Genomic DNA, 25,016 nt, shown 5'->3' with positions numbered 1-25,016 from the left:
AAAATACATTGCTCTTTACAAAGCCAACACAAAAATGGGGCCACATTAAGTCCCATGACACAACGCAACTTTAGAAAACAGAAAAATCAAACAACACAGAAGCAAAAAAAAAAAAAAATTATCTCAAATCGTAAAAAGAAGGGATCCCAAAAATGCTATGCATTTTTCTCTAATAAGGATTCTATTTAGATGCGATCTGTCAAATATTTGGAGGTATGTGTCTGTTGTTTTTGCAAAGGAAAGTGTGGAGTGTTTCTTTTTGCTTCAGTGGAACAAATGTGTATGATCCTTCAAAATTGTTTTTCTGCCCCTCATCCACAAACAGGCTGTGGTTGCTAGGAGGCATTGTCGAACTCCACCAGGGGCACAACCACAGACTTTGTTATTAAGCACCATATTCCTGCTCAGAGAGGTGGACTGACTTGCTTAAGGTCACACAGCTAATGACTGAAACGAAAGGCACTCGCCTAGAAGCTAAGAGCCTTGGGTTCTAGCCCTGGAGCTGAGAGCTGATAAAGTCTGCACCTCAAAATAAAATCTCATGAGGTTTGTGCAATTTTTATCTTCAGAAGCAAGCATTTCATATTTTTCCTTGTCCCTTTATGTGTCTTCTGCACCCATGGAATCCCATAGATAGTTTGCCCATGAACTTGGACCACTGCTGTAGCATACTTACATCTGAAATCTTTCCTCCTCTGGTCAACCACCAAGCCCCTTGGATCCTTCAAGTGCCCTGCAAAATCTCTTATCCTCCCTTAATGTAATCTGTGATGAGGTGCAAGCCAGGACGCTACCTTCCCGTTTTGTGGATTAGCAGAGGGGCTCTAACAGAGAAGAACATGCCATCTGGGACCTGACTGGATGTGCTAGAGAGAATTCCAGCTGCAGAACATCTGCTCCACAGTGTCATGTTCTGCACATGTCCTCAACGGCCTCGCCTCCATCTTTGGGACTCAAATAAGACCTCCCAGTATAGCCACTGGCAGCCCAAGTGGGTGACTGACTGCTCCAGGATGAAACATTCCTCCACTCCATTTTAACTAGAAATGAGAGCCAGCCAAGCAGGCGGCCACCAACCTGGGGGCTCTGCCTCTATCACAAAGCCTCCTCCACCCAAGAGAAGACCCTCGGAAATGACCTAAGCTTTCCACCACCACACATGCTACTCCTTATAGCCGTCTGGGAGACACACCCATTTAAACAGTATTTTTTTACCTGCCGAGGATAACACGGTCTAATGGGAAGAGCTCTCGACTAAGTTTAGATGCAGGTTTCGATCTCGGCTACAACATGTGTGACAGAGTTTCTTGAAAGCATTTACCCTCTGAGTATCGTTTTCTCCTTCTCTAACATGGAATTAAAGATCCCTGTCAATTTCACAAAGTAGAGGTCAAGTGAGAAATTCAGTTAAATCGTGGATGGAAAAGCAAATCATAAACTCTTTTTTTTTTTTTTTTTAAATAGCAGCATGTGCAGCATATGTAAGTTCCCAGGCTAGGGGTGAATCAGAGCTGCAGCTGAGATTTACACTACAGCCACAGCAACATCAGATCTGAGCAGCATCTGCAACCTCCTCTGCAACTTATGGCAATACCAGATCCTTAACCCACTGAGCAAGGCTAGGGAGCGAACCCACACCTTCAGAGAGGCAATGTTGGATCCTTAACCCACTGAGCCACAATAGGTACTCTCATTAACCTTTTTTTTTTTTTTTTAATCTTTTTAAGGCCAAACCCGAGGCATATGGAGATTCCCAAGCTAAGGGTCAAACTGGAGCTACAGCTGCCAGCCTACGCCACAGCCACAGCAACTCAGGATCTGAGTAGCATCTGTGACCTACACCACAGCTCATGGCAACGCCGGATCCTTAACTCACTGAGCAAGGCCAGGGATCAAACCTGCATCCTCATGGATCCTAGTTGGGTTCGTCAACCACTGAGCCACGAAGGGAACTCCCTTTAATCCACGACCATTGATGGGAATGTATGAAAACTGTTGCTATGCATTCTCAGACTTATGAAATATACCAGCATAAGATAGTATCATTACTGATCAATACTGCAAAGACATACCTACCAGACATGGAGGCCTCGGGAGAAAAACATCAAGCAGCAAAATTGCGGTGGGAAAGGGAAAAGCAAGATCCGAGAGGAGGTGTTTCCTGGGTAAAGAGAAAACATAAAATACAAGGTCCATCACAAATGTGAGATATTGCCAAATGCTTTAAATGTAGCCATTTCTCTCAGCAAATAGTTGAGTCCCCACAGTATGCCCAATGCTGTACAGTACTGCATATGTTTCCAGTAAAAAGCCTCTAAGGTAGGAAGTATAGGTATTCTTATTTTGATGCCATAGAACACCGCTGAAGCTCTGAGAGGCCTACAACAGCCAGGTGACGGCAGTGACGAATTCATCATTCATTCATTCATTCATTCATTCAAAGATGTCTTGAACTTTCAAGGTAGGCTAAACACTATGTAATATATTACAGATAAAATATGCAAAAAGGGAGTTCCCGTTGTGGCGCAGTGGTTAATGAATCCGACTAGGAACCATGAGGTTGCGGGTTCGGTCCCTGCCCTTGCTCAGTGGGTTAATGATCTGGCGTTGCCGTGAGCTGTGGTGTAGGTTGCAGACGCGGCTCGGATCCCGAGTTGCTGTGGCTCTGGCGTAGGCCGGTGGCTACAGCTCCGATTAGACCCCTAGCTTGGAACCTCCATATGCTGCAGAAGCAGCCCAAAGAAATAGCAAAAAAAAAAAAAAACGCAAAAAGACAGAAGCACTCAGGTCAATTACAATGTTGTGGAAGTAGATGGCCATTGATCCGTCATCACCCAGGTGAATGGAAAATTCGAATGTCATGAAGTGCTTCAAAGGAAAGCTGCATGGTGTTTCTAGAACGTAGTGTGCAGATGCAAACGGGAGCAGGGGGGATAGGCTCTCCTGTGGAATTGATGGGCCAGTTGGGATCTGAAGAAGGTGCTGGAGCTGACCAGGGGAGGAGGGAAAGAATATGCCAGGTGAAAGCAGCAGCACATGCAGAAAGCCCTGTGGAAGAAGCAGGGCAGGTGTGAGAGGTTAAAAGAGGCTTTGAAGAGACCACGACTCAGAAGCCCTATTAAGGAGCTTTGTCTTCCTCCTGGGAGGGGTGCAAAGCTGTTCTCCAGGAAACACCATGAAATTCAACTAGGAAGTGTGATCCAACACACACACTTACTGCTGCACCAGCTATGGAAAGGGCACGGGAATCTGCACGATTAAAATAAGATATATTTTGAATACGTTTGATGGGTCTCAGTTAGAAGGATAAACTAGTGGAATCATTGCTCACTTGGCAGAACTATTCATCACTTGCAAAAGGAATGGGCGGGTGGGTCCTCTGTCTGCCAGGCATCCGCCGAGGTCTCCTGAGGCACTGGTTTGGTGGTCCATCTGCGAATCGACTGGGGTAGCAGGTGAGGAGGAAGGGGACCCCAGACAAGGAAAGGGAAGAGGAGGCTCTTTATCCCAAGACCTGCACAGGCCCTCATGACATCTGCAAGACCTGAGCATCATCTTAGGGACTGCGTCGTGAGGTTTTGGTTTCTCAATAAAATTTGAGGTTTCTCTGGCTCCAAAAGACACAAATTTGAGAGGCAAAGTCTTGCATGGTGCTCCCCAGAGAAAAGAGCAGTGCCTGTATTATCCCCAGCTCCATGCCATGACGTGAGGGATCTTCTCATTTGATAATAACAATATTTTTCAAGTCCTTGCTAAGTATCGCAAGGGCTTTTCTCCAAGAGTATGAGACAACCCTTATGTTTCCTATCAAAAAGAGAACAAAAATAAGGCTCTACAATTTCTCACATTAGAGCTGGTGTCATATACTTCTCTTTTGCAGTGTTTGGCAACCTTGGTGTATTTGCCTTTTTATTAGTTACATTCTCAAGCCCAGCAAATGTTTGGCTTCGCAATGTGTTTTGAATTAGATTCATGAAAGCTATAAAAAAAACTGGCCTGAATTAAGCTAATAAAGTCCTAAAAGACTAAAGAACTGCTGTTTTATGAGAGTCAAGTACTTTTTTTTTCCTGAGAATTCTGGTACCTGGATTGAATATGTATTTTTGTAGAACCATAGACTCTTAGGAATGGAGAGAAGATTAAAAAACTTAGCTGATCCAATATCCCATCTGATACGCTCTTCTACAAGGGTCCCATTGAGTGCTTTTATTTTTCTCTCAGTTTATCAAATACCTACAGTTACTTGTGGCTCATCAACCTCATTTTGGACACCAACTCTATCACTCAATATATTATAATCTAACCATGTTTTCGTCTGACTTATCTCAATGATTATCACATGCCTTGATGAAAACCAGAGATGCTATAGCCTGAGCTTTTTCCAATAGCCCTATTCTGAGACAAGGAAGTCAGAATTAATTTAACATGACTGATTCTATTGATTCTTAGTTATTGTTACTTCATTTTCCAAGTTTCTTTTAAATACTCTATTTACCAATCTCTAAACCGAAAGACAACTGAATTTAAACCGCTACATAAATACAGGGTAGAAGTCTTCACATTCACACAGATGGCCAATAGGCACATGAAAAGATGCTCATCATCACTAATTATGAGAGAAATGCAAATGAAAACTACAATGAGGTACCACCTCACACGGGTCAGAATGGCCATCATTAATAAGTCCACAAATAACAAGTGCTGGAGAGAGGATGGAGAAAAGGGAACCTTCCTACACTGTTGGTAGGAATGTAAATTGGTACAACCACTATGGAAATCAGTATGGAGTTTCCTCAAAAAACTAAAAACAGAGCTCCCATATGATCCAGCAATCCCACTCTTGGGCATATATCCAAACAAAACTCTAATTTGAAAAGATACGTGTTCCCCTATATTCATGGCAGCTCTATTCACAATAGTCACGACATGGAAGCAAAATAAATGTCTATTGGAAGATGAATGGATAGAGAAGATGTGGTACATATATACAATGGAATGTTATTTTGCCATAAAAAGAATGAAATAATGTCATTTGCAACAAGGTTGGACCCAAAGATTACCATACTAAGCAAAGTCAGAAAGAGAAAGACAAATAACATATGATATCACTCGTATGTGGGATCTATATGACCCCAGTGAACACATCGATGAAACAGAACTTACAGACATAGAGAGCAGGCTTGAGGTTTCCATGGGGGTGGGGGAAGAATTGGAAGTTGGGGATTAGCAGCGGCAAATTATTCTATATTGGACGGATAAAACAATAGTAACTGAATCACTCTGAAGTACAGTGGAAATTAACACAGCATTATAAATCAACTATAAAAATTTTTTAAAAACCTTCATGTTCAAGTCTTTTAACCTCACACAATCAATAATCATTTACTGGGCCCTTCCATGTATGAGGAACCATTTTAGATCTGCAGAATGCAGAAATCGGGGATATTTTTAGACTTTCAAAAACTCGCAGCCCCATATGTCTCATGAATAAGTTTTGACAATGCAGAGACTAGCACAAGGAGTGCTGCTTGGGTGGTTGGGCACCAATGGAGGGCACAGAACTCAGGCTAGCTGGTGGGGAGAAGGGAGAAGGGAACCCCCTCTCTGGGTAAAAGTTTCTACAAGTCATCATGGCACCAGAAGCATGGTCCGGCTAGGCAACTGCAAGTAGACCCATGGTCTTTAGAGGTCTTATTTTTTTTTTTTGCTTTTTAAAAAATAGACTTTTTTGAAAGTGGTCTTAGGTTCAGGGCAAAACAGAATAGAAATTAAAACTATTACATTTATAGTGGATAAGCAATATGATACTACTGTACAGCACAGGGAACTATGCCCAAACTCTTGGGTTTAAAACATGAGGGAAGATCTTGTTTTAAAAAAGAATGCATATATATGTGTGACTGGGTCACTTTGCTGTACAGCAGAAATTGAAGGAACATTGCAAACCAACTATGCTTTAATAAAAATTAAAAAAAAAAAAAAGGAGTTCCCATCGTGGCTCAGCAGTTAAAAATCTGACTAGTATCCATGAGGACAAGGGTTTGATCCCTGGCCTCACTCAGTGGGTTAAGGATCCTGCACTGCCATGAGCTGTGATGGAGGTTGCAGACACAGCTCAGATCCTGTGAGGTTGTGGCTATGCTGTAGGCTGGCAGACATAGCTGTGATTTGACCCCTAGCCTGCTAACTTCCATATGCTGCAGGTGCCCCCCAAAAGCCAAAAACAAACAAACAAAAACTGAATAGAAAGTATAGGGAGTTACCATGTAGTCCCCATCCCGCACATACCTCCCTCCTATCAGCATCCCACACAAGAGTGGTACAGGGTGGCTGCTGATGAACCTACACTGACACATCATCATCATCCAGAGTCTAGAGTTTACATTAGGGTTCACCCTTGATGCTGTACGTTCTTTGGGTTTGGACAAATGCACAATGATGAGTATCCACCATCACAATATCATAGAGTAGTTTCACTACTATAAAAATCCTTTCTGTTCTGCCTATTCATCCCTTCTTTCCCTGTAGCCCCTGGCAACCACCAATCTTCTTACTGTTCCATAATATTGCCTTTCTCAGAATGTCATACAGTTGGATTCAGACAGTATGTAGCCTTTCAGATCAGCTTCTTTCACTTAGTCACATGCATTTAAGGTTCCGCCATGTCTTTTCATGGCTTAAGAGTTCATTTCTTTCTGGTGCCAAATAATACTCCACTGTCTAAATTGTGGATGTACCAGAATTTACTCATCCATTCACCTTCTGAAAGACCTCTTGGTTGCTTCCAAGTTTGGGCCATTATGAATAAAGCTGCTAGAAACATCCACATTCAGATTTTTGCATGAACCTAAGTTTTCAATTCCTTTGGGTACATACCAGGAAGTACAATTGCTGGATTTTATGCTAATGCAAAATTTAGTTTTGTGAGAAATTGCAAACTGTCTTTCTAAGTGGCTGCACCATTTTTCATTCCCACCAGGGCCACTGGTATTTGATTCATTTATTTAATTATTTACTTCAGAAACAGTCACTGAGCATCTATACGAGTTCCAGCAGAGGGATTATCGTGGTGAAGAAAACAGGAGGGACCCTGCCTCCTGGAGTTTGCAGTCTCCTAGGGGACTTGCTAGAGGTTATTAGAGAAGGTATCTGGAAAGAGGAGTTGCTTCCTGAGGCTGCTTCAGGAAATGACTGAGACAGGACCAGAAAAGAGCTCCTGACCGTATCCTTTCTGGGATGGCATCCTCAAAGAGAAAAGGGCTCTCCCCACATTCCGAGGTGATGGCACATTGAAGGGAGGACAAGAGCTGTTCCTGAGGCACAGCTGGCTTGAGGATGGAGAGAGATGTCACAGAATGGGGCTGACCATGGAAGAACGGTGTGTTTGTTCCCACATGGACTTCAGAGATTCACATTCTTTGTCCCCAGCGTTGACCTTTGATACTAAGGACTAAGTCATAGTTGTTTCAAACAGAAGTGAATCTCAGGGATCCACTGTCCTGCTGGCTTTCAAACACTTTTTAACCACTGAAATCCTTCCTCAAATGAAATCTTAGATGGAACGCCCATATGTACTTCAAATAAAGGTGAGGATATTAAGTTCCTATTCCTGCTGATCAAATGACTGCAAACTGAGGGTCTGAAAACAACACAAACGTATGGTCCAGAGATCAGAGGCCCTCAAAGGAAGGTTGTCAGTGGGGTGCATTCCTCTCAGAAGGTTCTAGAATAGAATCTGGTTCTTTGCCTTTTTCTGGCATCCACCTGACTCCTTATTTGGAAGTCACCTAAATTCCTTATCACATGACACCTCCATCCATCTTCAAAACCACTTCATCTTCAACCCTCTCTCACACTCTTCATCTTTCACCACCTCTCCTTCTCTCAAGCCTCCCTCTTAGAAGGAGTTTTGTGATCTTAAATGCCTCTAGATGTTCCAGGATCACTCCCATCTCAGGATCCTTGCCTTCATCACCTCTGCAATGTCCCTTGTGCCACGTAAGGAAACATATCCCCAGGGCCCAGGATTGGAGGTGGACATCTTTGGGGGCCATTATACATCCTGCCACAGAGGGACACCCCTGGTGGAGAACCTGATACCTAGAAACTTCACAGTGCTGTGCAGACCACAATTTTAAAGCAACTGATCCGAAGCCTTCCTCAGATCATGGACAAGGAAACAAAAGTCCAGAGGCAGGAAATGGCTTATGTTAGGACCCCCACAATTTCAGGGAAGATCTAGGCTGAGGATTGACTCCTGCTGCCATGTTCTTTACCCTAAACCCACTACTTTTGGTTTAAACAACACCAACTATGATAAATAAAAAAGCAGCATAGTTTTGGTCCCATGGTCAAAACTGTGAAGTTTTGTAAAATGAAGACATCTACGAGGTTTCCTTAGGTCCTGGAAAGCTGATATCCTGTTATAAAGTGGAAGGCCTTCCATTCTGGAAACTTTTCAGTAGAAACAATCCTTGCCAACAAACCACTCCTCATAATGCAGAAGTCCATACTGTCTTTGTAGGATCTGACGACCCTGGCAGAGTCCACAGGGACCAGGAAGCCCATACGTGGCTCGGAGGACTTGTCCTCACATCCTTGGCCTCGTGAGTAACCCAAGTGCTTCCACCACATCCCCCTCCCTCTTTACTTTATGTCATTTACTGCTTTTTCCCTTAGTTTCAAATATGAGCCACAAGTTACAGACTTTGCAAAAGACTAGACTCTCTGACATTTGGGGGATCTGGTGTTTATTACACTGGGAGATTTAAACTGACTGTGATTTGTTCTTAATTTAGGGCAGTGACAGACAAATGCCTGAAATGTATGTGTGTGTGTTTGTGTGTGTGTGTGTGTGCGCGTACGTGCACACATTGTGTTTGTATCGTGTCCAGGATCCAGGCACATTTGGGCGAATAGTTTAAAAATCCAGGCAGCCACAAGTTGGAGGGAAAGGAGAATAAATGCACATTGGAAATCAATGATACTGTGAAGTGAGTGGGACAGATGGACCCCAAAGCCCAGGGTTCCCACTGCTCCGATGCTGCCACATCGGTGGGCACATGACCAGAGATGCCTGGTAGACTAAAATGGCTTTCAAGACTAAACAAATGGACCATTTCAATCTGCCAATCTCTGGGGAGACACAGTCTGGCTTAGGGGAGGCAGATAGGCCACACAACCAGCACTTAGACCCTGGTCTCTCATGATCATGCTAAGAAGCACCATGGAGCTTTCTCTATGTGATTCAACTCAGGGACCGAGCCCCCACTGTATGCCAGGCACTGCTCAGTACTTTATAAAATCTCTTAATCTTCACAGCCTCTGAGCTGGGTAATATCCCAGAGTCAAACTGATTTCACAGATCGAATCCATCACAGCTCAGAAATGTTCACTGCCCAAGACACTTGCAAGTGGTGTAAGGAGCGATTTTTAGCATTAGGTTTATCTGAATACTCAGTCTATATTCTTCCCACCACCACATCATCACATCAACTCCATCTTTATTTCCAGGCTAAGAGCTGGAGGTAAAATACGAATATAGACATAAACGCTGTCCACCAGGAGATCTGTCTGTCTCAAACAGTGAACTATTTAATTAACTTATCTTTTTCCTTTTCTTTTTAGGGCTGCACCTGCAGCATATGGAAGTTCCTAGGCTAGGGGTCAAATCAGAGCTGTAGTTGCAGCCTATACCACAGCTATAGCAAAACTGGATCTAAGTCATGTCTGAGACCCACACCTCAGCTTGCAACAACACCGGGTCCTTAACTCACTGAGCGAGGCCAGGGATCAAACCCGCAACCTCACGAACACTATGTTGGGTTTTTAAACTGCTGAGCCACAGTGGGAACTCCAACTTATTCATCTTTTACTTCAGTGAGTTTTCAAGGAGAACATCAGAGGACCCACCTGTACACCGGATCAAGGAGTTCCCTGTTCCTGCAGAGCTTGTGTCTACTGTGTGGAGGAGCACAAAGAGTCAACAAATGAATAGATCAATAAACTAAATAGGTTCAGGAGTTCCCTTTGTGGCTTAGCAGGTTAAGAACCCGACTAGGATCGATGAGGATGTAGGTTTGATCCCTGGCCTCACTCCGTGCGTTAAGGATCCAGTGTTACTGTGGCTGTGGTGTAGCCTGGCAGCTGCAGCTCCAATTCAACCCCTGGCCCAGGAACTTCCAAATGATGCAGCTACGGCTCTTAAAAAAAAAAAGAAAAGACAAGAAAAGGAAATAGGTGCAGATGCTGATAAGTGTGAGGAAGGACATAATCATGCTGCCATAGTGGAGAAGAGCAGCTGACACCACCCCACAAGAAGCTCGTTTTGTCAGGTAATGAGCTTCACGTCTCAGGAAGTATTTAATCAGAGGGTGGGTGACCCCCAGATGATCCTGCCACAATGGGAAGCTACTAAAGGGATGCAGATATCCATCAACCTGAGTCCTTGGGACGCTCACTCCAACCACAGGCAAGATGGGACGGTCCCCAAAGGGAGAGGCGGGATTCTGGAAGGCAGGATTGGGTCATTGATGGGCAGTCACGAAAACCGGGCCCAGACCAGGAAAGTACCAAATGTGGATGATGACGATGGCGATGGAGGGAGAAACAATAGAAGAGAAAGTATTCAAATGACTGGAAGGGTGGGGTAGGATGACACACCAAAGTCACGGCAGGAATGGCAGGAAAGACGGAGAGCGCTGGGTTCAGGCCGAGTTCAGGCTCAACTGAGATGATATCAGGATCTAATCACTCAGCCGCCTGCAGAGCCAGGCCCGCAGGGAAGGGTGGCTGCTACCTGCTCGCATGTGCAGCTCCAGTGCCCCTTCAGACCAGACGAAAGTCTGGTCTGGGCTGGAAACAGGACAGGCACTGAAAGAGCACTTCATTTTAAGAGGTGACCTGTTTTGCTTTTGTCAAACTGGTTAATTTGTCCCAAATGTTAAAGCCCTCTCCTTCTCTCGAAAGATCGGCTGTCTAGAGATTCAAGGTCCAAACAGGCAGACCGGGGAGAGTTAAACCAAACAAATGCCTCCCGGGTCTCGCCTCTGCCTCTGGGTCCCACCAATACGTTCCCATTGAGGAGAGATGAAGGATTTTCCCTGGCAGAATGAAGAAAAGCCACGGCGGAACCGGGTCCAAATGGCAGGAGACTACAGAAAGCCGGTGTTGACAGTCATCTGAGTCTAAGGGAAAAGGACGTCTCTGGTTTGGCTCGGACATTTGAGCGTCCCTGTTCCAAATAGAAACGTCCCCAGGTCATAGCTTCAGACCTAAAGTTAAGAATGCTCAGATTTTCAGAAAAAGAATGTGTGTGTGTGTGTGTGTGTGTGTGTGTGTGTGTGTGTGTGTAAAACTGGGTCCCTTTGCTGTACAGCAGAAATTGACAGAATATTGTAAATCAACTATAATAAATTTTTTTAAATAATATATTTTCAACATTGTTGAAAGCAACAAAAAAAGAATACTCAGATTTTTATAAGTCCCTTCTCTATGAAGAGGAGGAAAAAAGAGGAGGGTGTACTTCGAATTTTTAAAGTCTGGCAAAAGTCCAGGATGTATGAACACACACACACACACACACACACACTCACACACACACAGCACAGAGCAAGAATTTGGCTACACTCTTGAAAAGCGTTTTTTCATGTAATCCTGACAACCACCCAGGGGGGTAAGGACTTAAAAGTATTAGCGCCCCCCCCCCGCCCCCTGCCTCGTTTTATAGTAGAGAGAACCAAGGTTTTGGGAAATTAAACACACTGCCCTGAGTTCACACAGATGGTAGGCAGCAGGGCCAGGATGTGAACCAGTTCCATCTCCCTTTAAGGGGATGGTTCTTACCCAGGGCCCATTCCGCCCCACCTCCCCAGGGGACATTGGCAACATGTGGAGATATACCGGGTGGGGAGGGAGGGGTGGCAGATGCAGCTGGCATCTAGTGGGTGAGGCCAGGGAGGCTGCTAAACATCCTACCAGATACAAGATGACCCCTGATAACAAGAATCATCCAGCCCTAAATATCAACACCGCTGAGGCTGAGAAACCCCGGGCCAGAAGCTGTGCTGTGAAATATTACCTTCCACCTGGCTCTTCTGTTTGCATATCAATCCTTAGCTTTTAGCACAAATCCCTCTGGGTTTATTTCAATCCCACTGGACTACACTTGGTTGTATGAAGAAGCCACCACAGAGCCTTCCTGCTCTCAGATGAGAAACATACACCCTCCCAGAATCACGGTGCGTGGGCATGGACCTCTCTCCGGTATTTTCGAACTGTGAGATGCCTTCTGTCTCAAGGACAGCAGCCTCAGATCCACATGCTCTCTTATCATCCTAACAGCAACCGTGGGAAATGAGAAATGACCTGTTTTGCAGATGAGGCTCTGACATGCCCAAGGTTAAGCCACTGGAAAGTCTCACAACTGAAACTCCACAAGGCCCCTCATTTCCTGACCTGCATAGTTCCCTATGGTGGAGGTTCTCAAGCTTTAGCAAGTCTGGATTGGGATACAGGAATGGACATTTTTTCTCCCCATGGGATTTTTTTTTATTTTATGACCCCACCTGTGGCTTATGGAGTTCCCAGGCCAAGGAATGAATCTGAGCTGCAGCTGCAACCTACACTGTAGCTGCATCAATTCAAGATCGTTTAACCCACTGTGCTGGGCTGGGAATCCAACTCACACCTCAGCAGCAACCTGAACCCCTGCAGTCAGGTTCTTTAACCCATTGTGCCACAGTGGGAACTCCCCACCACCCCCTGCATGTGGGATTTTGATGCAACTGTCCCATGGGCCAAATTTTGAGAAACGCTGCCCTCTATAATGGGGGATATGAAGTGCATTTAATTGCAAAAATAATAGCAGAGATAGTTTTGTTTATTTCAGAGTAAATAGTCAATAGGATACAGATGAGCACACTGTGCATATACACCTGGAGAGGAAACAGGCAGCCTCTGGGGTCTCTGAAAGGTAAGAGCAAAAGGATTGCCTTGACCACCATAAAGATTTGAGTTTTCCACCCCAGTTTTGCCACTTAGAACTTTCTGATCGCAGGCATTCTCTTTTGTCTCTCAAGCCTTTATTCTTTCATCATTTACTATTTGTTTAAAAAGCAGAGTAAAATTAATTATCAGCTTTTTAGAATGGCATCAGCATTAGACATTTGCGTTGGGATGCACTTAAAACAGTAAGAAGGTTCACTAAGCTCAACTCGTAAATGCTTTCAGTGGTTGTTGTTTTCAGCACATGCAATGAGTCTGTTCAGCTCAACTCCATGAAATGCCAAGTCCACAGCGTTTCCCCTTCCGCAGAGCCAAGAGCACCCAGAACCCAGCAGCCGCTCAACTAGATGAAGTACCATCCCCTCTCCATCACACATTCCCCCCGACCACTGAACCAGAATAAGCAGCATGGCAGAAGCATCTGAAATATTTTTAAATTTATAAACACGCCTAGAGCAAAAGCCCCTCTTCCCGGCTCTGAGGAGAATGCGCCAGCTGCCCCTGCCCCCTCTCTCTTCCTTTCTGTTTATCTGATTGGGCTTCAAGCGACACTTTCATGAATGAACTGAAATGTCAAAACGTGCTCAGATGATCGCCGTTAGAGTTTTCCTTTGTGATGACGTCGACTATGTCTGCTCGGAAACCCCACCCGAGTCACTATCCGACGGTGGGAGCCGCTCCCAGTCCTGTCACAGAATGTGCACGGGTCAGGCAGGGTGCAGGGATGCGCAAGGTCTGGGACCTGACGCAGGACCGGCACAGGGCACCGCAGCAAGACAGGAAACTCCGCTTATTCCCCCAGTACGTGTTCCCTGAGCTCGCACCCCGTACAAGACACGAACGAAACTTGCACTACACGAGAGCGACGACGCAAAGGTGAGCCTTCTCCTCAAGATGCTTAGAGCCTGGTTCGTGTCAAAACCTCTGGGAAGTTACTCAACCATTAAAAAAAAAATTAATAATGCCATTTGCAACAACATGGATGCACCTAGAGATTATCACACTAAGTACAGTCTGTCAGAGAAGACCAATATCATATGAGAGTACTAATGTGTGCAATCTAATTTTAAAAAGATACAAGAGAACTTTTGCACAAAACAGAAACAGACTCAAAGGATTTGAAACCAAAGGGGAGATGTTTCCGGGAGGGATAAATTAGGAGGTTGGGATTAACATGTAACTACTATATACAAAATAGATACAGTAACAAGGACCTACCATATAGCACAAGCAACTCCATCCAATGTTATGCAATAACCTAGATGGGAAAAGTATCTGAAAAAGAATGCATATATGTGTATATAACCAAATCACTTTACTGCACACCTGAAACTAACACAACATTGTCAAGTAATTATACTCCAATTTAAAAAAAAAAAAACCACTCGAAGGACAGGGAATTTGACAAGTTATACAGCCAGTGCAACTCACCACTGCCCAGGTTATGAACAAAGTAGGAAAGGCTGAGAAATAGTCACAGACCAAAGGCGGCTGGGGAGCCGTGAGAACTCAATACAATATGGTGCCTTGGATTGGATCCTGGAACAGAACGAGGACACTCATGGAAAAACCAGTGAAATCCAAGTCCAGAATTTAGTGAACACTAAGGTCCATGTCAGCTTCTTAATTTTGACAAATGTACCACAGCGGGTGTTTTAAGTTGCAGGAACTAACGGAGAAGTAAAATATTAACAATGGGAGGGAAACGGCGTGGAGTGTAAAGGAAATCTCTTGCTATCTTTACAACTTTTCTAAAAATCTAAAACCATACCAAAATTAAAAGTATGTTAAAAAAAAAAACAAGGAAGTTCTGATAAAAATGCATACCTCTTGCTTCTCATCCTGAAAATTTTGATTAAGTTAGACCTGTCTTTTCTTTCTTAGGTTGGAAGCAGCCAAACTTGACCTTGGCAGCTGTCCTTCGCTGAGGCTGGGATGTTCTGCTGTCCTTCTATTAGATGAGATAACTTAGGTTCTCTGGTTATGAGATATGATATGTTCTTTCCATATTTTCCTTTTAAAATCTAATTTAGCCAGAAAAGCAGTGGGTGTTTTACGCTGGAGGAACTAATGGACGAATCTTCAGGGACATTTTTCTCTCCTTTTATTGCCCAAAATTCAGAATGCTAGTGTGAGAGGGGACTGTGTTACCGTCTTACTCCCCGGGGAGAGAGGGCAAAGCACCTTCCATGATTACCCAGCCAAGAATGGACACAAACAGGGGAGGAGAAATGCCCCACAGGGAAACTGAGATGCTGTGTCTGGAAAGAACAGGAATAAATGCTGGGCACACACAGGACAGGTAAGCACACCTGCAGGGATGCTGAGGAATGTGCCTTTTAACAGGAACGCTCCCCTGCCTCCAAGGGACTCTTTGGCAAGGGCTTCAAAGTTCTCACTTGAGAATTGCTGGTCTAGCGAGGCAGACGACCCCTGTCATGATACAAAGCAGATGCTCCTTGTCTTCTAAGGAGAACAGAAAATGTAACAGGACTCCCAAGAGACAGAGACCAACCTTGACCTCAGAGATGAGGGCAGGCCCTATGGGAAAAGGGGCACTGGGCTGTGTCCTGAAATATGGGTATGATTTCAGAGGCTGGGGAAGAGCAGGAGGAGGACATTCTCATTTCTATTTTTTCCTTCAAAAAAAAATCAGAGCAAAGGAGAAGAGGAGCTGTTGTGGTCCAGGGTGGCTGGACCGTGGGGTGCATGGTAGGGATGCAGCTGGGGATGGGGGAGAAGAACAGCCCATTCCAGTGGGAGGTGGGCCCCCCAAGTCCTGCAAGGTGCTGCCTGGTTCTAGGGACCACCCGCATGCAGAGCAATTCACATGATCCTCTGCACCCCCAGATCCTCCTGGTTCCCGCTTGTGCCCTGGTAGATTACGAACACCCAGAGAATCTGAAATAAACGTGGATCCAGGGAAACGAGGAAGGAGGATGGCAGGATATGACTCAGGCCAAGTTACAGGACCTGAACTATCATTAGGTGCCCTGGGAATTAAAGGATGGTGGGAGATTTGGCAGAATAAAGATGGCAGGGGAGTTCCTGCTGTGGCACAACAGGACTGGCAGCATGTCTGTAGCGCCAGGATTTAGGTTGGATGCCCAGCCCAGCACAGTGGGTTAAAGGATCCAGTGTTGCTGCAGATGCAACACAGGTCAAAAATGTGGCTCAGATCTGATCCCTGGCCCAGGAACTCCATATGCTACGGGGTGGTCAAAAAAGAAAAGAAAAATAAGAAGGCAGAAACTGGGAATCAGGTGGACAAGAGAAATGAGGGAAATAGTGTTTTTGGCTTCCACTGGGGATCAGAGGTGAAAGGGTGGACTTCGCTCTGGAGCTGAGCACAGGCTTGGGGTCCTGGGCCCAGCTGGACAATGAAGGACACTTGCCTTCATGCTTTGGGTGTTATCCCCAGGTGGGAGGCTGGGATAGCCATCCAGGTGCACAGAAAGAGCCAAGGTCCTTGCTGGGACAGTGGTGTTGAGTTTCAAGTCTGAAGAGTGAAGGAGATGCAGAGGTCAAGGGCTGATCAGTGAGGTCTTGTCAGGACCCCACACTCTGCTGCCAAGCTTAACAAAAGATGGCAATAAATGGGTGTGAGCGTTAAGTGGAACTGTGGCTTCATGTTAGGTGACTGATACTCCTGATGGGTGCGTCAACATGTTTTACAGATGGGAAGACTGATGGGGTCAAGGGCTATTTATCAAGTGCCTCTGGGAGGAACTGAAGATACAAAACCCCTTGAAGCACACAGATAGGAGACAAATTGTGAATTAACCAAGTAGAGTTTGGATGACGGCAGCATCATTTTCTGATAAGTAAGAACCATGAAGAGCAGCCTGAGATAGAATCAGAAAGACCCAGGTTTGAATCTTAGCCACTCAGCTGTGTGACCCTGTGCAAGTCACTTAACCTCTCTGATCCTCAAGAGCGTTATCTGTAGCATAGATATGTGATACTTCTTTGAAAGGTTGTGCTGAGGATTAGGAATAACGTATGTAACTAGTGTTAATATAGATCCTCTTGTAGGTGGCCACACAAGTTGTCAAAATAAAAGGAGAAACTTTGGTTCCTCTCCTTGGTAATGTGTCTGAAAACCCAGCCAGCACCGCCTCCTCACTCTTGATAATTTAAATTAAATAAAATGGATGGGATGATTTCATGTAACGAGTTTAACTCAGAAACAGCTGTGGATTACTGCCTGCATCTCATCCATAAAAAGCCCTGGTTTCTGTAGATGCTAAGTTTTTTTTTTTCTTTTGCTTTTTAGGGTCACATCCATGGCATATGGAAGTTCCAGGCTAGAGGCAGAATCAGAGCTATAGCCGCTGGCCTACACCACAGTCACAGAAACTTGGGATCCAAGCTGCGTCTTCGACCTACACCACAGCTCATAGTAATGCCAGGTCCTTAACCCACTGGGCGAGGCCAGGGATTGAACCTGCATCCTCATGGATACTAGTTGGGTTTGACGGGAACTCCTGATGCTAAGTTCTGACTATCCAATTCTTCCTTCAATCCAATGAGCTAGTGCACAAGCTTCTAGAAAATTCCCTTTTTGCTTATTACCCAAAGAAGTTGCTTCTTAAAAAAAAAAAAAAAACCACTCTTAACTGATTCAGTTCATATTATTAATATTAGTAGTAGTGTTTGTACCCCTAATATGGAATATAATAATCACATGTCATTTTCACCCTGAGTATTAGTGTTACCATCTTTCTCAAGAAGTAAAAGTCTTATCTGGGCCCTAGGTTTGGGGGTGATGGAAAGAGACTGGAACACGAAACATATTAATAGATACTAGATTTCTCCTCCTCCACTGCCCCCATCCTTGACAGCTGAGGAAATGCCAGATGCTTTGTCTAAAATGCAAAGGAAATATTAGTCCTTTCTTGCACACTGCCGTGGGTGCTGAGGAATACACATCTCTGAAGAACAGAGCTCAGGGGACAGAAGCAGGAATTCAAAACCCAGAGAGGCGAGGATGCTAAAGCTGGAAGGGCCCCTGTAGATCCATCCAATAGCCTGTGTTTCTTAGACGGGAGTATTCACATGTGTCCATCCCAGGCCAAGCTCTGATGATGCTGCATCCTACTGCCGGCAAATTTGACTCAAGGTTGTTATGTTAGATGAGGATAAACACAAACATCCATGCGTGTTTGTGGTCTCTCGTTTATCCTTAAGAAATTCTTGCTCTTCAGTTCCTTCAGTTGCTCTTCTTCCTCTTCAGCCGGCTTGAGCTTGGTGTCCAGCTGTTCAGAGTTGACACCAACGCATTTTACAGATGGGAAAACTGAGGCCCAGTGAGTCACCCTCATTCAGGGTCGCACAGTGAACAAGGAGCAGGGCTGATCTGAGAACCAGGCCTCCGACTTTCCCAGCTCAGCTAGGGAGATAAGAATTAAGGGGAGAAGAGAACATTCTGGTGGGTTTTGTTTGCTTTGGTTTTCAATCAAGTGTGATTCCCCCCTCCCCAGATACACTCTTGCTTTCTGCTCTGCAATTGAGAGAAGGTGAACACATTCTGTGAGCTGTGTTTCCTCTACCGTGTGGCTCTCTGCATTCCAGTCCTTGCTGTGGCTGAACAAGGGCACAGAGGGCTGGTCTAAGGATGCAGACTAAAACGGATGTTTATTTAGCAAGGCTTGCTGGACAAAGTTGAAGCTTCTTTCACTTTTGCTCTCACAGTCTTGAAATGGGCTTTGGTAGAAGAAAGTTGAATCATCAAAAATAATTCTTAGGGTTTCCACTGTGGTAGAGCAGGTAAAGGATCCTGCGTGGTCACTGCTGTGGCACCGGTTCGATCCCTGGCCTGGGAACCTCCATGTGCCGCCAGTGAGGCAACAAACAAAAAACTAATAATAATAATTCTAAATAAGATCTGTATCTACTGGAGGCCTGAGCTAACTTCTTGATTGTCTTACGAAGGTACCTTTCACCAGCTTCCTCCCACCTCAATCACAGCCGATTAAAATCCTAGCCATTCTTCTTGCCATTTTTAAGTATAAAGGATAACTTCTGGAGGCATGCGAGGGTGTGTCCTTCATGCTTTATTATGTTCCTTTTAAATAATTTAGATTATATGTGCATATACACATTTTCTCCTAAAATGTCCATCTACTGTTTGCTAAGAATTTTGTTATGTCATCATGAACTCTTCACAGATGTCACTGAGGAGAGCGACACAGTTTCTAGCCATTAACAGTTACATAATCAACCCTGGGTGTGGGTGATTTAAATCATTTTGGCTTGTTTCTCTTGCTAATAAATAATATAATAAATATGAGCATTTTCCCCCCAGCCCTTCCAAGAGATTACAAAAATGGAATAGCTGACATACTGGACTCGCTGTTAGGGTTAGGGTTAGGGTTAGTCAGGATAATGTGGCTATTGCAGCTTCATCTTGCCAGCCTTGGAGAGTTCCACTGAAGAAGAAAAAAGATTTGCCAACTGACAGAGCCTAACACTGTAGCTTCAGTTTACTCTGGAAGGTGAACTTTTGTCCATGTTCTCCGAACAGTTCTTCCTTCTTCAATGACTACCTTTGTCCTATGTTCTGAGGCCTTTCTCACCTCCACTGCTCCCATTTAGGGGCTCCAATGTCCTTCAGCACAAAGGAATCCCCCTCCCATCTACAGTTCTGGGATGACAAGCAAATCGCAGTTAACTCCATGTGGCCATAATGAAACTCTTGGGTGGAAGCAGGATCCCTTATCAAACCGACAGCGAGCTTAGTGGTGCTGCTCAGACACAGTGAACATTCAGTCCATGTTCAAGGGAGCGGGGAGGAGGGGCAGGAGATAAGGCAGGTCCAGCTCCTTCCGTCATCGTCTCGCCTTCAGGAATCTGGAGATCATGGTGGAGGAGAGACAGCAGGAGATCCTGGTCCGTATTCTGAGTAGGTATCTGCACTCCGTTTTCATCAGATTCACAGGCCATCAGGCATCGACACTGCCTCCCTACAAACTACAGATGGGACCTGGCCAACCACTGTCTAATGCACTGAGAGCTTTCTAGAGGCAGGGCTGAGTCACTGATCCATACCTACAAGGCACTCTTAGATAAGCCAGCTTTTAAATAATGCTGGATTTCCAACACCGAAGCCAATCCCATGGCAAACCACACTCAAGAAAAGAGCACCCTCGAAAAGATTCATGCATCCCAATGATTACTGCAGCAGTACTGACAACAGCCAAGACATGGAAGCAACATAAATATCCATAGTTGGAAGAATGGATAAAGAAGATGTGGTAAGTATATGCAATGGAATATTACTCAGCCATAAAAAAGTGAAATAATGCCACTTGTAGCAACGTGGATGGACATAGAGATATCATACTAAGTGAAATAAATCAGATAGAGAAAGACAAACATCATATGATATCACTAACATGTGGAATCTAAAATAATGATTCAAAGAGTTCCTGTCATGGTGTAGCGGAAACGAATCTGACTAGGATCCATGAGGACACAGTTTCGATCCCTGGCTTCACTCAGTGGGTTAAGGATCGGGCATTGCTGTGAGCTGTGGTGTAGGTCACAGATGTAGCAGATATGGCTCGGATCCTGAGTTGCTGTGGCTGTGGTGTAGGCCGGCAGCTGTAGCTCCAATTTGGCCCCTAGCCTGGGAACTTCCATATGACATGGGTGCAGCCCTAAAAAGCAAACATAATGATAAGTTCATTTGAATCTTTTATATTATTTTATTTTATTGCACGTCTGCAACCTACACCACAGCTCATACCAATGCCAGATCCTTAACCCACTAAGTGAGGCCAGAGATAAAACCTGTTCAACCTCATGGTTCCTAGTCAGATTCGTTTCTGCTGCACCACAATGGGAACTCCTAAATGCTACAAGTGGCATTATTTCACTTTTTTATGGCTAATATTCCATTGTGTATACTTACCACATCTTCTTTATCCATTCCTCTATCTATGGATATTGGTAAACTTCCATTTTCCAAATAGAAGCAGATTCACAGGCTTCAGAAACAACCAAATTTCTGGTTACCCAAGGGTGGTGGGGAGGGATGGACTGGGAGCTTGGGCTTGGCACATGCACACTACTGTATGTGGAACGGATGGTCAACAGGGACCTGCTGTGGGGACCTGCACAGCGAGGGATCTCCACTCAATATTCTGTGATAACTAACATGGGAAAAGAACCTGAAAAAGAATGGATATGTGTATAACCGAATCACTTTGTTGTACAGCAGAAATTAACACAGCATTGTAAATCAGCTCTACTTAAAAAAGTTTTTTTCCAGTGACCTGTGTCATTGTCAGGCATGTAAGTTTTCCTCTATCTTCTTCACACTATCTCACCTGTAAGGAGAGGGTGATCATGCTTCCAAATTATGTTAATGAGCATAGCCAAAGATGGACATGCTGAACTCGACCTAGAACTAGGTGGGGGAAGAAGATCCACTCCAGCCTGCTGTGTTTAATTAACCTCTTGTGTTCTAGGATTAGCTCATGCCAGAAAATGACAGCCATTCATTTTAGAACATATGTGCCAAATGGTATGTGTAATTCAGTGGAAAACCCCTACCAATAAAAGGGGAAACTCTAAAATTGCCAGCAGTTCTCTGGGTCCCTGGAAAGCTTAGATAACATTTGGCAAACTTCAGACCCTTTTTTCTTTAAATCCCACTTGAATCTCAAACCTCACAGTATAGCCTATTGCTACCTGAAACCACCCCAAGCATCCAGGGTGGCTGATCAAAGGACCAGGGATGAAGGCCACGATGAGCCTCTGTTTGCTTTCAGAACAGTAGTGTAGGGGAAGGACTCTATAATGTATGCACTTCGTTATTAAGGAATTGGAAACTTACGTGTATTAAGGGACCAGAACCATTACTCCAAAGACCAATGGATCGAGAAGGCTGATAGAATGAGTGTGTGTTTGTGTGTCACAGGTGAGGGAAACTGGGGACAGCAGCTTCGGCTTACTTACTCTCATGCCACACACAGCAGTAGAGACAATCCCTTGTCCTCCACCTATTTAATGCTATGACATACTTCACTATTATTTGTCCAGTCCTATGCTAGGTGTTTTGTTTTGTTTTGTTTTGTTTTGTTTTGTTTTAAGATGCAGACTTTCCTTTGTCCTTCCATAAGGAAAGTAAGTTTGGAGCATATATGTGGGGTATGTGTGTAGTGTCCTCAAATCACATCCTTTAAACATTTCTTCTTTAGAACCTTAGGCATTAGGTGGGACCCTCCTCTGTGAAATGGAAATAAATAATGACTTCCATGTCTAAAAGTTCAACAACTTTCCCAAGTCGTGGGAATGCTCGGGTGTGAACTCAGCTTCTCCCAGTGCATCAGGACCCATGAGGTCATACCCTCCATCCAATATGAATAGTGACCCTTCTTGTGTAATTGCTTAAAGGGTTTATGATGTTTTCCTACATATGATCTTCTATTGTCTTCTCAGCAAAACTATGAACTTAGCACCTTATTTTAAAGAGGGGGAGCTGGAGACTTAGAGATTCGGTGCTTTATTTGGGATGGTAACTGGGTAACCAAAACAAACTGAGAAAAACAGGAATCCATTAAGTATGGAAATCTAATCAAGTCCTTCTGATTAACACCTGTGGTCCTGAGGACACCACTTCAGCTTCTTAAGGAGCAGCCAAGGCTCTGATGATTCAGCCTCAGGGTATCTTGCTCCGTCTTCTCAGCCCCCACATTCCAGCCACAATGGATAGTCTTTAGTTCCTTTGTATCATCGTAATATCTCTGAGTCCTGGGCCTCCCAACATATTCTTTTCTCTCTCTGGAACTCTCCAGTCCCTGCTACCCCTCTTCCCATTTCCACCCAGATAACCTCCACACCCACCTGCTCTCTCAATTTACATGTCACTTCCTCAGGGCCACCTTTCCTGAAACCCACAAGTGTGAATGAGAGGCCCTTCCCTTGGGCTTGTTCTACCCCAACCAGCAATGTGTATGCAATATCGTGATGGACTCTTTATGTTGACATCTTCCAACCATAAGTCCATGACCTTCAGGAAGGCAGGGGCTGCAATACCCCAATGGCCATACAGGGTTGACCCACAATGACTGTGGCCCAACGATCTGACCATCTTTAGACTGTGTATTCCTTTCTTAGATAGGGGGACATAAAGAACGCCTGAGAAAGTTAAGGAGGACTCTGCATGAAGTAAAGCCAGACTGATCTTAAAAGGGGGACTTAATTTGCAGAGGGAAGCGGGGGAGGAACGGACATCCTCAACTTGGAAAACACCGTCCGGTCCTATTGAGCATCACGTTTTCATGGAACGGGGAAGAAGCTGGGCAGGCTCCAGAGGAAGCTACAGTCTTCCTTGTGTTAAAGCTCATGCTCTTTCCAAAGAGAGTCCCATGTCAGGTGGACACTGGGTCTGAAAGTGGAGAGAGTGGAGCAGGATACTGAAAACCCCACATCTAAGAAATCAAGGGCACACCATCACCACAGCACAGATGTCATGGAAGGGTTATGAGTGGGAGTCTTTGGGTGTGAATGAAATCAGTGCTTTGGGAATTCTCCTCTGAACCCATGGGGAAGGAAGGAAATGGAGAGGATGAGGGTGGCAACCTGGGAAAAAATAGGAAGCTATTTGGCATGGGTCCAGGGGAGAAAGCAAAAGGGAAAAGATGATTAAAGTATTTCAAAAGTGCTGGGCAGGGGGAGGGGCTGGATAGCAAGTCTGATCAGTTATTCGGATTGCTTTTCTTCCTCGGAAGAGATGTGCTAATAAAACTTTAACAACTGGCTCTTAATGGGAGGAGGTCTGGCTCATAGGATGGTGTAAATACTCCCACTTGCTGTCGTGTAAATACTCTCAGCATGGCTGATTTCAAGCTATCAGCCTAACTTCTCTGAACTTAGAGTTGGGAGAAGTCCAGAACAGTCAGTTCCTATGAGCCAGCAGGAACCATTGCCATCATACCACTGGCCCTGAGGCCCAGAAGACCTGAGATGAGAGGAAAGCAAGAATGCCCCAGGGCCCGGGGGAGCCCAGCTCTACTAGGATGCACAGCAACCATGAAGGTCCATGGGAAGTGACTGAGGAAGCTAGTCTGAGGGATGGAGACTAAACACAGAGTTTCCACTTATTAACAGATGTCCGTGACTAGGCACTGTGCTCAGAAGCCCCAACAATCTCATTTAATCCCGAAAACCACTTTGGGAATTAGATGTTCACTTGTCACCAATGGGAAAATGGAGGCTAAGAGAGGTTAATACACTTGTTCAAAATCACACAGCAAGTAGGTAAAAGGAGAAGAGATTTAAGGATAGGTGTATCTAACACCAAAACTCTGGTTCTGTTTCTCCTCAGTGTTTCTTCCTACCAAATCAGAGTGGGGTCAGGGGAGCTGTAAGACAAATATTCATGAGGGAAGTCAGAGGGGGGAGAATTAAAGATTGATGCCCACGACTGTAAACCTAATCCACATGCTCCGTGCATGCCGAAAACCCGTAATTCATGCCAAACGTCTATCCTGGAGAACCCACCTCAACCCCCACACCAGATTTCTAATATGATTTTCTTACAACCTTCTCCCTAGATTCCTGAAAGAGGAGAAAATGATAAAGCAATAGGAAAATGAGTTATATCTATTTCACAATAAATTAACAGCATTTCTCCATAGCTGAACACTGGACACGTATCTAAAACAGAAATACAGTTCTTGGCCCATGTTTCCCACTTCTCACTTCTGCACGACTTACCCCCAGTCACTTAATATTGTCCAAACTGAATGTTCCTGAACAGAGCAGCCCAAGGGGAGAATAAGGTTTCGCAGTTGCCATGGATCGCACCATCATTCTCAACGAGCATACACACAAGAAGAAGATGTTTAGAGGGGTGATATATTCACAGAGCCCTCAAAATACAGCGTCTTGTTCTTGAAGCCGCTTCGTCTGGCAGAGACAGAGACATCAGTTATGCTCACCAGTGGAGACCAACCATTCCAGGGTCACCCAGACTAGGATTTGAGATGTCCGTTTTGGAA

General features: G+C 44.7%; 1 long non-coding RNA gene across 2 annotated transcripts in view; it reads right to left on the bottom strand.

Annotated features, from left to right (window-relative positions):
- LOC110260910 overlaps positions 1,971–25,016 on the bottom strand; it is a 196,208-nt gene continuing 173,162 nt past the window's right edge. For both annotated transcript variants that reach the window (XR_002344486.1, XR_002344487.1), the window contains one exon: positions 1,971–2,161. This is a non-coding gene — a long non-coding RNA (uncharacterized LOC110260910). The remainder of the gene's footprint in view (positions 2,162–25,016) is intronic.

The sequence above is a fragment of the Sus scrofa genome, chromosome 6 (genome assembly GCF_000003025.6).
Source record: "Sus scrofa isolate TJ Tabasco breed Duroc chromosome 6, Sscrofa11.1, whole genome shotgun sequence".
Taxonomy (NCBI): domain Eukaryota; kingdom Metazoa; phylum Chordata; class Mammalia; order Artiodactyla; family Suidae; genus Sus; species Sus scrofa.
This window is presented reverse-complemented; position numbering and strand designations above follow the sequence as displayed.